The 9703-nt window shown below is 35.5% G+C and overlaps 1 protein-coding gene across 1 annotated transcript in view; it reads right to left on the bottom strand.

Annotated features, from left to right (window-relative positions):
- TBCEL (tubulin folding cofactor E like) overlaps nt 1-9703 on the bottom strand; it is a 91005-nt gene that overhangs the window by 57124 nt on the left and 24178 nt on the right. The window contains exon 2 of the mRNA XM_019666170.1: nt 3161-3300. The gene's annotated coding sequence lies outside the window, so the exon portion shown is untranslated. The remainder of the gene's footprint in view (nt 1-3160; nt 3301-9703) is intronic.

Below are 9703 nucleotides of genomic sequence, written 5' to 3'. Positions count from 1 at the left end.
AACCGGCAATCTTGTTGTTAGGAGCACGTGCTCTCACCAGCTGAGCCATCCTGCCACCTGTTGGCAGCTCAGCTCGGGCGCAGCGTCACTGGCCCATGTGGGAATCGAACCAGTGACCCTGTTGCTCAGAGCTCGTGCTCTTAACCAACTGAGTCACTCGGCCAGCTTGTCTTTACATTCTTGAAGGGTTAGTTCATGTGTCATAGCTTTGAACTGTTTTCTGATCATGTTAACTCTCTTCTAAACTTCTTCCCCAATTATTGTGCTGTTCACTTGGCTCGACACAAACTACCTTGTGTTATATCTTTGTAAATATGAGTCTCTTGTAATCCAATTAGGCTGTAAGCTCATTGAGGGCACAGTCCAGTCTTGTAGTATCTTGCACCCTCTGAGTTCCCTGAAAGAATATGTATTTGAAATATTGTCACTCAGTATTGTTCTTGCTCTACAAGTACACCTAAAATGCCTTTTGGTCATTCTGGAGAAAAACAAGTCCTTTTAGGTTTTTCAAAAAACTGAAATCATAGCAAGGGAGAAAGACTATTTAACTCATAATTCAAAATAAAGGAAATTATTTGCAAAAAAAAGCAACATTCTGGTTTAATGTCCTAAGTAAGCTCCAGTAAATAAATGTTTTTGGTCCCATCATTTTTACCTTTCATAGGAGGGCCCTGAGGTGTGACTGGGACATGGACGCCCATCCCAGGACCACGGCGGTAAGGAAAGTTTTCAGGACTATATTTTTCACATAATACTTGCATAAAACTCCTTCCACTAGGTTGATCCATCTTCCTTTCCTAAAATTCTACAAGAAAGCAAGAAATCATTAAGATTATTTATTTACAGATACAAGAGATATTTATTGAGAATCAATTATTTATAAGGCACTAGGCTAGGCATTGCATACATATAAGACATGATCAACTGCCCCCAAGAATTTATACTATGGTGAGACTTTGACTTCAGGAAGCTACATATGTTGACTATGTAGACAAAAGACAGTTCAACCCATGGTAATTACAATATAGATTAAAAGTACTACAAGATTTAGAAGAGGAGGCAATCATTTCCAACCAAGGATAATAAGAAGACTCGTGAATGGTGCATAGGGTTTTGTGGTAAGGAACACGAAAAAGGACTAAACAGGATGNACAAAGCACAACACCTTTGTTATACTTCCAAAGAAACAAATGTAAGGAATCAGCCTGTGAACATAGGAGCTGAAATGATTCAGCGGAAAATTGGGTCTGACTTGTCACCCACGCAGGTCAAAAAAAATCTCAGCAGAGGTTCAGCAGTAGGACTGGGGAAGGAATCATGGAGAAGGAAGATTACCAAAGTAGTTCTTTCATCATCTGTGCAGTGTGGACACAGTGTGCATGTCAATTAAACATCTCAAAAGACAAAGAAGGCACAGACTGTAATTTGTTGAATAGTGAACTAGACTACTTGTTCAGATAAGTAAATCAATAAATAAATACATGTACAAATAAACATTGTTTCTTGGAATAGCCCAACAAATCTTTATATATTAACATGTCACATAGAAATCAAGTGACATGCATCTCAAAGAATTCTGATAAACATCTTAATAAAAACAGGAAATAGAACTGGGAGCATAAGTTACCAGATTAAACATGACAATGAAATAAATCAATAAATATAGGAAAACTAGGCTAACAAAACCAGGTTTAAGATTTTTCTTAAAGAAGAAAGCTGTTTTAGAATTTGTCTAGCATTTAACATCTACCAAGTGCCTTAATGATTAATTTTACCAGCAGCCCTATCTGATGGATAAGCAAAATGAAGCACTAAAGTTTAGTGAATTTCTTAAGATCACAGGAAAAGCTGGAGCAAGTGGTCTTGATTTATTCATTAGTGTATTCGACAAACATTGAGCGCTTAGTATGCTGGGAGCTGATGACCAAAACAGACAAAAACCTCTACTTTTGAATAAGCTCATGGTTTATCTAGTAGGACAACTGTCAAGTTAGCAACTGATTGCACTACATTGTGATAAATCCTTTCGCAGCAGCATGTTACAGGTGCTGGGTTCATCTGACTCTGCCTGAGTGAGAGCCAAGGAAAGTTTCACAGCAGAATGGGACGTCTTGAAAGAGACGTACAAAGTGGCCGAGTAAGTAGACAAGAAGAGAAAGAGAGCAATAGATTGAAAATGAATAAAAAGCAAGGAAGCTTTTCATGTCAAGAGTTTATCATGAGCAGCAAAAAAAAGTATGTGGCTAAAGATGGAGATAAAGCTCTAGAAACAGCAAAAGGGCCATGTGATAGAGGGCCATGTTTACAGTTTCAGACCTTAGCTTCTAGGCAGTGAAAAGCAACTAAAGGATTTCAAACAAGAGTGTCATGATTATATTTCATTTATTAAGAGGAGTCTCGAAGCACTGTAGAGGAGAGCTTAGAGGAAACAGAATAAAACCAAGGCAGGAAAACCCATTAGCAAGCTTTTCCAATAATCCAAGAAAGAAGTAAGAGACTAAATTAAGGCAGAAGAACAAATCAAGTAGGAAAAACTATTTTTTCCTTATTCTTAAGGGTAGCTTCTATCAGGTAATGTTATAATCAGATAGGTAATGTTACATATACTACTAAGAAAGAATGTTGTAATACTTTTATTTATGTACTTGGTCTAGAGTTACTCTGAGGTCAAAAGACATCAGTCATATCAAACCACCAAAGAGACTTAATAAAATAAGGATAAGTTATAAATATTTGGAATAAATTTCAGTAACAAGAATATTTTTATAATCTTAGTATCAACCTCAAGCAAGTTTTATGTCAAGTTATAGTAATAAATGTTGAAGTAGTAGAGAATAAGCATAGGATGTGTAAATTGGTGAAATAGCATAAAAATTTAACTCATTATTGGCAGTCCAAACCTCTGTAGTCTTATTAAGCTCTTGGTGCGTGGAATAAAGTTCCTCAGTGCTTTTCACATTAATGAAAAACAAATTAGCAATAACAAAGTTAAATGAAAAATCACCATAGGAACAAATGAACCAGTCAGTTATTTATCTTGAGACATGCATACGACAGGAATCTCAAGTGAGAACCAGAATTCAGCAGACTACTTAACATAAACAATAATACAATGGTTATTGCTACATTTCACCAAAATGCAGCAATACAGAAACTTTACCTCATGCCAGTCTTCGAGTTTGTTGTCAGAAAGATCTAGTTCCGACACATGAGCACAGAAAGCAGCAATTTCTTTTTCGTCTCCAGCACAGGTTATTCCACAGCTGTTCAACACCAGTACACTTGGGAGGTTGAGGCGATCTGAATCACAGGGGAAACAAAACACTTTCTAGGTCAACCGAATTCTTGCCTACATATGTTTAGTCACAGTAATCAAAATCAAATTGTATGAAATTACACAAGGACCTGGAAAACACAAGATATGATGGAATCCAAGGGTTCTGAATTCTAAGTGGAGCCAGCCAAATGTGAACCAGGCAACAGCTTGGTTAAAAAATAAACCAGAAGCAGATGAGAAGTACTAGACCAGTACCACCAAAAAGGTCCTGCAGGCTTGGCCTCCAGGCAGGATTGTTTATCCCAACTACTGACAACAGAGCCATCACACATGCTATTGTCATCTGAACACTATGTCCACCGTGATTCATGTCTGGACTACCACTGTCTTCCTATTGGCCTTAATTCTTTCTTTTCTGAAATTTAGTTCAAAAGTATCATTCTAGATAGCTCTTTTATCTCTGTATAGTGTGTATTTTCACCTTTTGCTACCTTTGAAAATTATTTCAAACCATTAGATAGCCTCTGCTAAAATCACTTCTGTTCTTCAAGTTTATATCACTCAAGAACTCTTCCTTGCCTGAGTGGATACATTTAAAAATCGATATCTCTTTCTTTCATACCTGTCCATCAACCATTCCTGTTTCATACTCATATAGAATTTGTCTGTTATAAAAATTACACTTTTTAAAAAATAAAATTGTAATGGAAGTGTTTCAGAATCTTAAACTATTCAATGGATTTGATCAAACTGGGGTAGTCAAACTACTGCCTAATTAAAAAACACGTATCAATCACATACTATCTCTAATAAAAAGGATACATATGAGAATTCAACCACTCGTTTCTTATTTGGTATAAAACAAGAACTCACAAAGGTAATATTTTATTAATGGAGGCCTCAAACTATGACTTTTCAACTTACTACTTTTCAGTATCAAATTTCTCAAAACGGGAATGAATCCTGAAAGAAAAATTACCAAGTAAAAAGTCCATTTCTTTCTGGCATTGCTAGAGTGTATGGAGTGATAAGATAGTTGTATTGAGAAATAACAATGCTCAATAGCCTTTGGACATAGGAACTAAAACACTGTTCAGTATTAATCTCCCATAATCACAAAAAATGAATTTCAAGAACTGTTACTTACAACATTAAACTAAAATGCAAGCAGAAANACTACATTCTCAAAACAAAATACAAGATGACAAATACTATTTTCATTTCAATAAATGAAGAAACTGAATTGCAGAGATGTTAAATAATTTAACTTAAGGTCTGAGTCACAAAAGAATTTTAAAATCAGAGCTACTGTCCTTTCCGACATACAGTAGTCCCCCTTTACCCCCAGTTTTGCTTTCCACGGTTTCAGTTACTCACAGTCAATCATGGTCTGAAAATATTAAATGGAAAATTCCAGAAATAAACAAGTCGTAAGTTTTAATGGTGCACATAAGATTTTGCGCACCACTGTGAGTAGTGTGATGAGCTCTCACGGTCTTCTTCCCACTCGGGACACGAATTGTCCCTCTGTCCAGCGTCCATGCTGCATATACACCCTGTCCCCACCCATTAGTCACTTAGTAGCCGTCTTGGTTATCAGATCGACTGTTGTGCTATCATCACAGTGCTCGTGTTCAAGTAGCCCTTCTTTTACTTAACAATGACGCCAAAGGACAAGAGTAGTGATGCTGGCAATTCAGGTATGCCAAAGAGCAGCCATAAGTGTATGTATAGGAAAAAACATAGTAAATACAGGGTTTGGTACTACCAGTGGTCTCAGGCATCCACTGGGCGTCTTGGAATTTATCCCCCATGGATAAGGGCAGACTATTATACCACAACTAGTAAATTATAAATATAACCAGAAAAAAATGAAAAACCAGACTTAAAGTAGTATGAAATAAATAACAGAAGCCCAATAAATGTACTAAGCATCAAACAGCTAGGCAATGTGGTAACTAAAAGTTATGAGAAAAGGAATACAACAGAATATTTAGCATTGGTTTTAGAGTCCAAAAACCTGGATTCAAACCAGGTTCCAACACTTCCTAGCTGTGTGATTTGACAAGTTTTCTTAGCCTTTCCAAATCTCAGTTTCCTCATTTGTAAAATGGAGAAAATAATACCCATCTACTTTACAGGATTGTTGGTAGGATTCAATGAGATACACATGTAAAGCACTTAACATACATCTTTTAGAAACTTGTTTCCTTACCTACTCCCCAACAGAACGTAAATTCTATGAAACCATGGATAGTACTTACCTAGCTCACTACTGCATAGTGGGCACTTAATTTTTGTTGAGTAAATTAATGGCACAAAATCATTCAATAAATCTAACTATTATTACTAATATGATAAGTATAGTATGAACCAATATCTCAACGCTGGTTATACGTCATATCGTATTTATTTTAATTTAAATATGTCATAGTTAAAATCAGTGGTAGAATTTCAAAAACATACTGACTCCCAGGATCCACCTTAAGCTATGAAACCAAAAGCTTCATGAGTGGGACATGTTTCATGGTTGGGACTTGGATACCTGTTTCTTTTCAGAGCTCCACAGATAATGTCAAAAAGGTATCCCGTGTTGAGAACTATGGGTAGAAAGGAAAAGTAATGTGTACTTCACATCAGATTTACTGTTTACTGTACAGTTTAGGAGCTCTAAAATCAGTGAGAAGCAGATTAACTGCAAGAAGGTTCAGAGAAGTACATCGGAGGGAATGACCGTCACATACACTATTCCATCTATTCTACACACTAACCCTCTGAAGTGCTATCATTTTTATCTTCATTTTACAAATAAAGAAATGAGCTATCTTTTAGAAATAATACACTCGGTGCCAGTCTGCACATATTCTCCTGCTTGATCTCTTTTGTAACCCAGCATTTGTGTGATATATAGCTAGGATTTGGAGTTAGTTTGTGGCTACAACACAACTAAATAGTGCACACAGGGACCATTTCTGTATTGCATTCTACCACCTGAATACTAACGTTATGAAGGACTTCCATACAGAAGATGATGACCAGCTATGCTCATCTCTTTTGAGGACAAAAAAAGATGAAGAAGAATTGTGCTTTAATTACAGCATGAAGAATAACTATCAATTATAATACAGCCCCAGTTAAATAAAACATAAATCCTTTGCTAACCAACACCCCTCATTATTTATTTTTGTAATAAAGAGGAAAATACTCAAGAAATGGATAATTTAAGGGCTTATGAAGCAATTTCTGAGAGAATTCCCAAGGTTAACAGATGTTGATGTAATCTTCTTCATAGTCTGCATCTACACTACCGTCCAATGAGAAGAAAGTTTTAGGATAATGGCTCATTAGCCCCAGAATATCCTAAAAAGATAAAATTGGACCATAGTCTAATTCAAGCAGGAAAAATAACATGTTAGAAATAAATATTTTCTTTAAATGGGTAAAATTGTAAAAGTATTTTGGTGTAACCTTAATGATAAGATTCTGGAAAATATAATATTTATTACACAGGTAAATTTACTTATTACAGAAAAATGCCCTAATAACAAATACTGACAAACATTCAGTGAGTTTCTAGGGCAGTGTATTGACTTCTCTTTTTGAATTCTAAAAATTAAAAATATTCCTCTAGCTGGAATGACTTCAGTATACTCATGTGCAGAAACATGGAGATGAACTTAGATTTCCTTTCAAGTCTCTACAATTCTATGATTTAATAGGGGCCCTCTACTCTGGCTTCTAAAAAGGAAAAACTACAGTTTTAAGAAAAATGGGGAAAGTGTCGTAAGACAACAATCTGTAATTTATACCCAAACTATTCTCACCTCACCTGAGTAGCTGATTCAACTGTTTGGTTTAATTTCTTTTATAAAATGGTTTTGATAAGAAAGGGAGAAAAAAGGAGATACCTTGGGAAAGGTCAGACAAAAATCTATTTAGCCAAATATTCAAGTCAAAAGCTAAAGAAAAAAAAATGCATCTTTTTTTTTAACACAGATACCCAATATTAAAAGGATACAGACAAATCTTTGCTTCCCCCCAAAGTAAAACACTTCTTATTCATATTTATCTTAGTCTCTGGATATACAGCAGCCAGTATTTTAAACCACAAAAGAAGTTTCTCATTCAAAACACTAAAAGAACAAATGATATTATTCTGTTCCATACAGCTATATCAAATACTGGCTGAATAATCTTAACTAATGGCCAGGGACAAATGATCTTTTTGGTAATCAGATATAAGGGTTGCAATGGGGTTGAAATGTAATGTCTTAGAACTGTAACCTATAAGGCATTTGTAGCCTGGCAAAGAGTTTAATCAATCCTAAAAATTCAATATTCTTTGACGGTCAGTATTTCTCCCATCTTTCTGTGTTTTGATATATATTGGATTGTCGGGAAAGTCATGACGTATTTTTTCTATGTTTTTCGTTGCAAAAATGCATCATGACTTTTCCAACAACCCAATATTACAGAAGATTGGACTCAACTACAGTTAAAGCTAAGGACAAAATATAAAGGAATGATGAAAACAAAAATAAACTGGAAAATGGAAACCTGGAGGGTAGCAGTAACAAACATTTATTTGAAAACAGACTATAGAGCACATATAGCAATATATAAACTGAGCAGAGTAGAAATAAATATGCGACCCTCTGGCTATATATATCAACGTGGCCTGGAAAATATTTAGTGTAGACCTTTGTCTAATCAGAGGAAAGGCTAAATTACTGTGTTCTGATCCATCCTGACATAAATCGTTTTTCTGAGGTAGCAACTCCATCACTATTAAAGTGTTCCCACCAGTTAGCAAAAGCATATGTACATGGTCAAAACACAAAGCACAACACCTTTGTTATACTTCCAAAGAAACAAATGTAAGGAATCAGCCTGTGAACATAGGAGCTGAAATGATTCAGCGGAAAATTGGGTCTGACTTGTCACCCACGCAGGTCAAAAAAAATCTCAGCAGAGGTTCAGCAGTAGGACTGGGGAAGGAATCATGGAGAAGGAAGATTACCAAAGTAGTTCTTTCATCATCTGTGCAGTGTGGACACAGTGTGCATGTCAATTAAACATCTCAAAAGACAAAGAAGGCACAGACTGTAATTTGTTGAATAGTGAACTAGACTACTTGTTCAGATAAGTAAATCAATAAATAAATACATGTACAAATAAACATTGTTTCTTGGAATAGCCCAACAAATCTTTATATATTAACATGTCACATAGAAATCAAGTGACATGCATCTCAAAGAATTCTGATAAACATCTTAATAAAAACAGGAAATAGAACTGGGAGCATAAGTTACCAGATTAAACATGACAATGAAATAAATCAATAAATATAGGAAAACTAGGCTAACAAAACCAGGTTTAAGATTTTTCTTAAAGAAGAAAGCTGTTTTAGAATTTGTCTAGCATTTAACATCTACCAAGTGCCTTAATGATTAATTTTACCAGCAGCCCTATCTGACGGATAAGCAAAATGAAGCACTAAAGTTTAGTGAATTTCTTAAGATCACAGGAAAAGCTGGAGCAAGTGGTCTTGATTTATTCATTAGTGTATTCGACAAACATTGAGCGCTTAGTATGCTGGGAGCTGATGACCAAAATAGACAAAAACCTCTACTTTTGAATAAGCTCATGGTTTATCTAGTAGGACAACTGTCAAGTTAGCAACTGATTGCACTACATTGTGATAAATCCTTTCGCAGCAGCATGTTACAGGTGCTGGGTTCATCTGACTCTGCCTGAGTGAGAGCCAAGGAAAGTTTCACAGCAGAATGGGACGTCTTGAAAGAGACGTACAAAGTGGCCGAGTAAGTAGACAAGAAGAGAAAGAGAGCAATAGATTGAAAATGAATAAAAAGCAAGGAAGCTTTTCATGTCAAGAGTTTATCATGAGCAGCAAAAAAAAGTATGTGGCTAAAGATGGAGATAAAGCTCTAGAAACAGCAAAAGGGCCATGTGATAGAGGGCCATGTTTACAGTTTCAGACCTTAGCTTCTAGGCAGTGAAAAGCAACTAAAGGATTTCAAACAAGAGTGTCATGATTATATTTCATTTATTAAGAGGAGTCTCGAAGCACTGTAGAGGAGAGCTTAGAGGAAACAGAATAAAACCAAGGCAGGAAAACCCATTAGCAAGCTTTTCCAATAATCCAAGAAAGAAGTAAGAGACTAAATTAAGGCAGAAGAACAAATCAAGTAGGAAAAACTATTTTTTCCTTATTCTTAAGGGTAGCTTCTATCAGGTAATGTTATAATCAGATAGGTAATGTTACATATACTACTAAGAAAGAATGTTGTAATACTTTTATTTATGTACTTGGTCTAGAGTTACTCTGAGGTCAAAAGACATCAGTCATATCAAACCACCAAAGAGACTTAATAAAATAAGGATAAGTTCTAAATATTTGGAATA

The sequence above is a fragment of the Hipposideros armiger genome, unplaced genomic scaffold, assembly GCF_001890085.2.
Source record: "Hipposideros armiger isolate ML-2016 unplaced genomic scaffold, ASM189008v1 scaffold_463, whole genome shotgun sequence".
NCBI classification, from domain to species: domain Eukaryota; kingdom Metazoa; phylum Chordata; class Mammalia; order Chiroptera; family Hipposideridae; genus Hipposideros; species Hipposideros armiger.
Note: the sequence above shows the minus strand (reverse complement) of the source record. Positions and strands in the feature narration are given on the sequence as shown.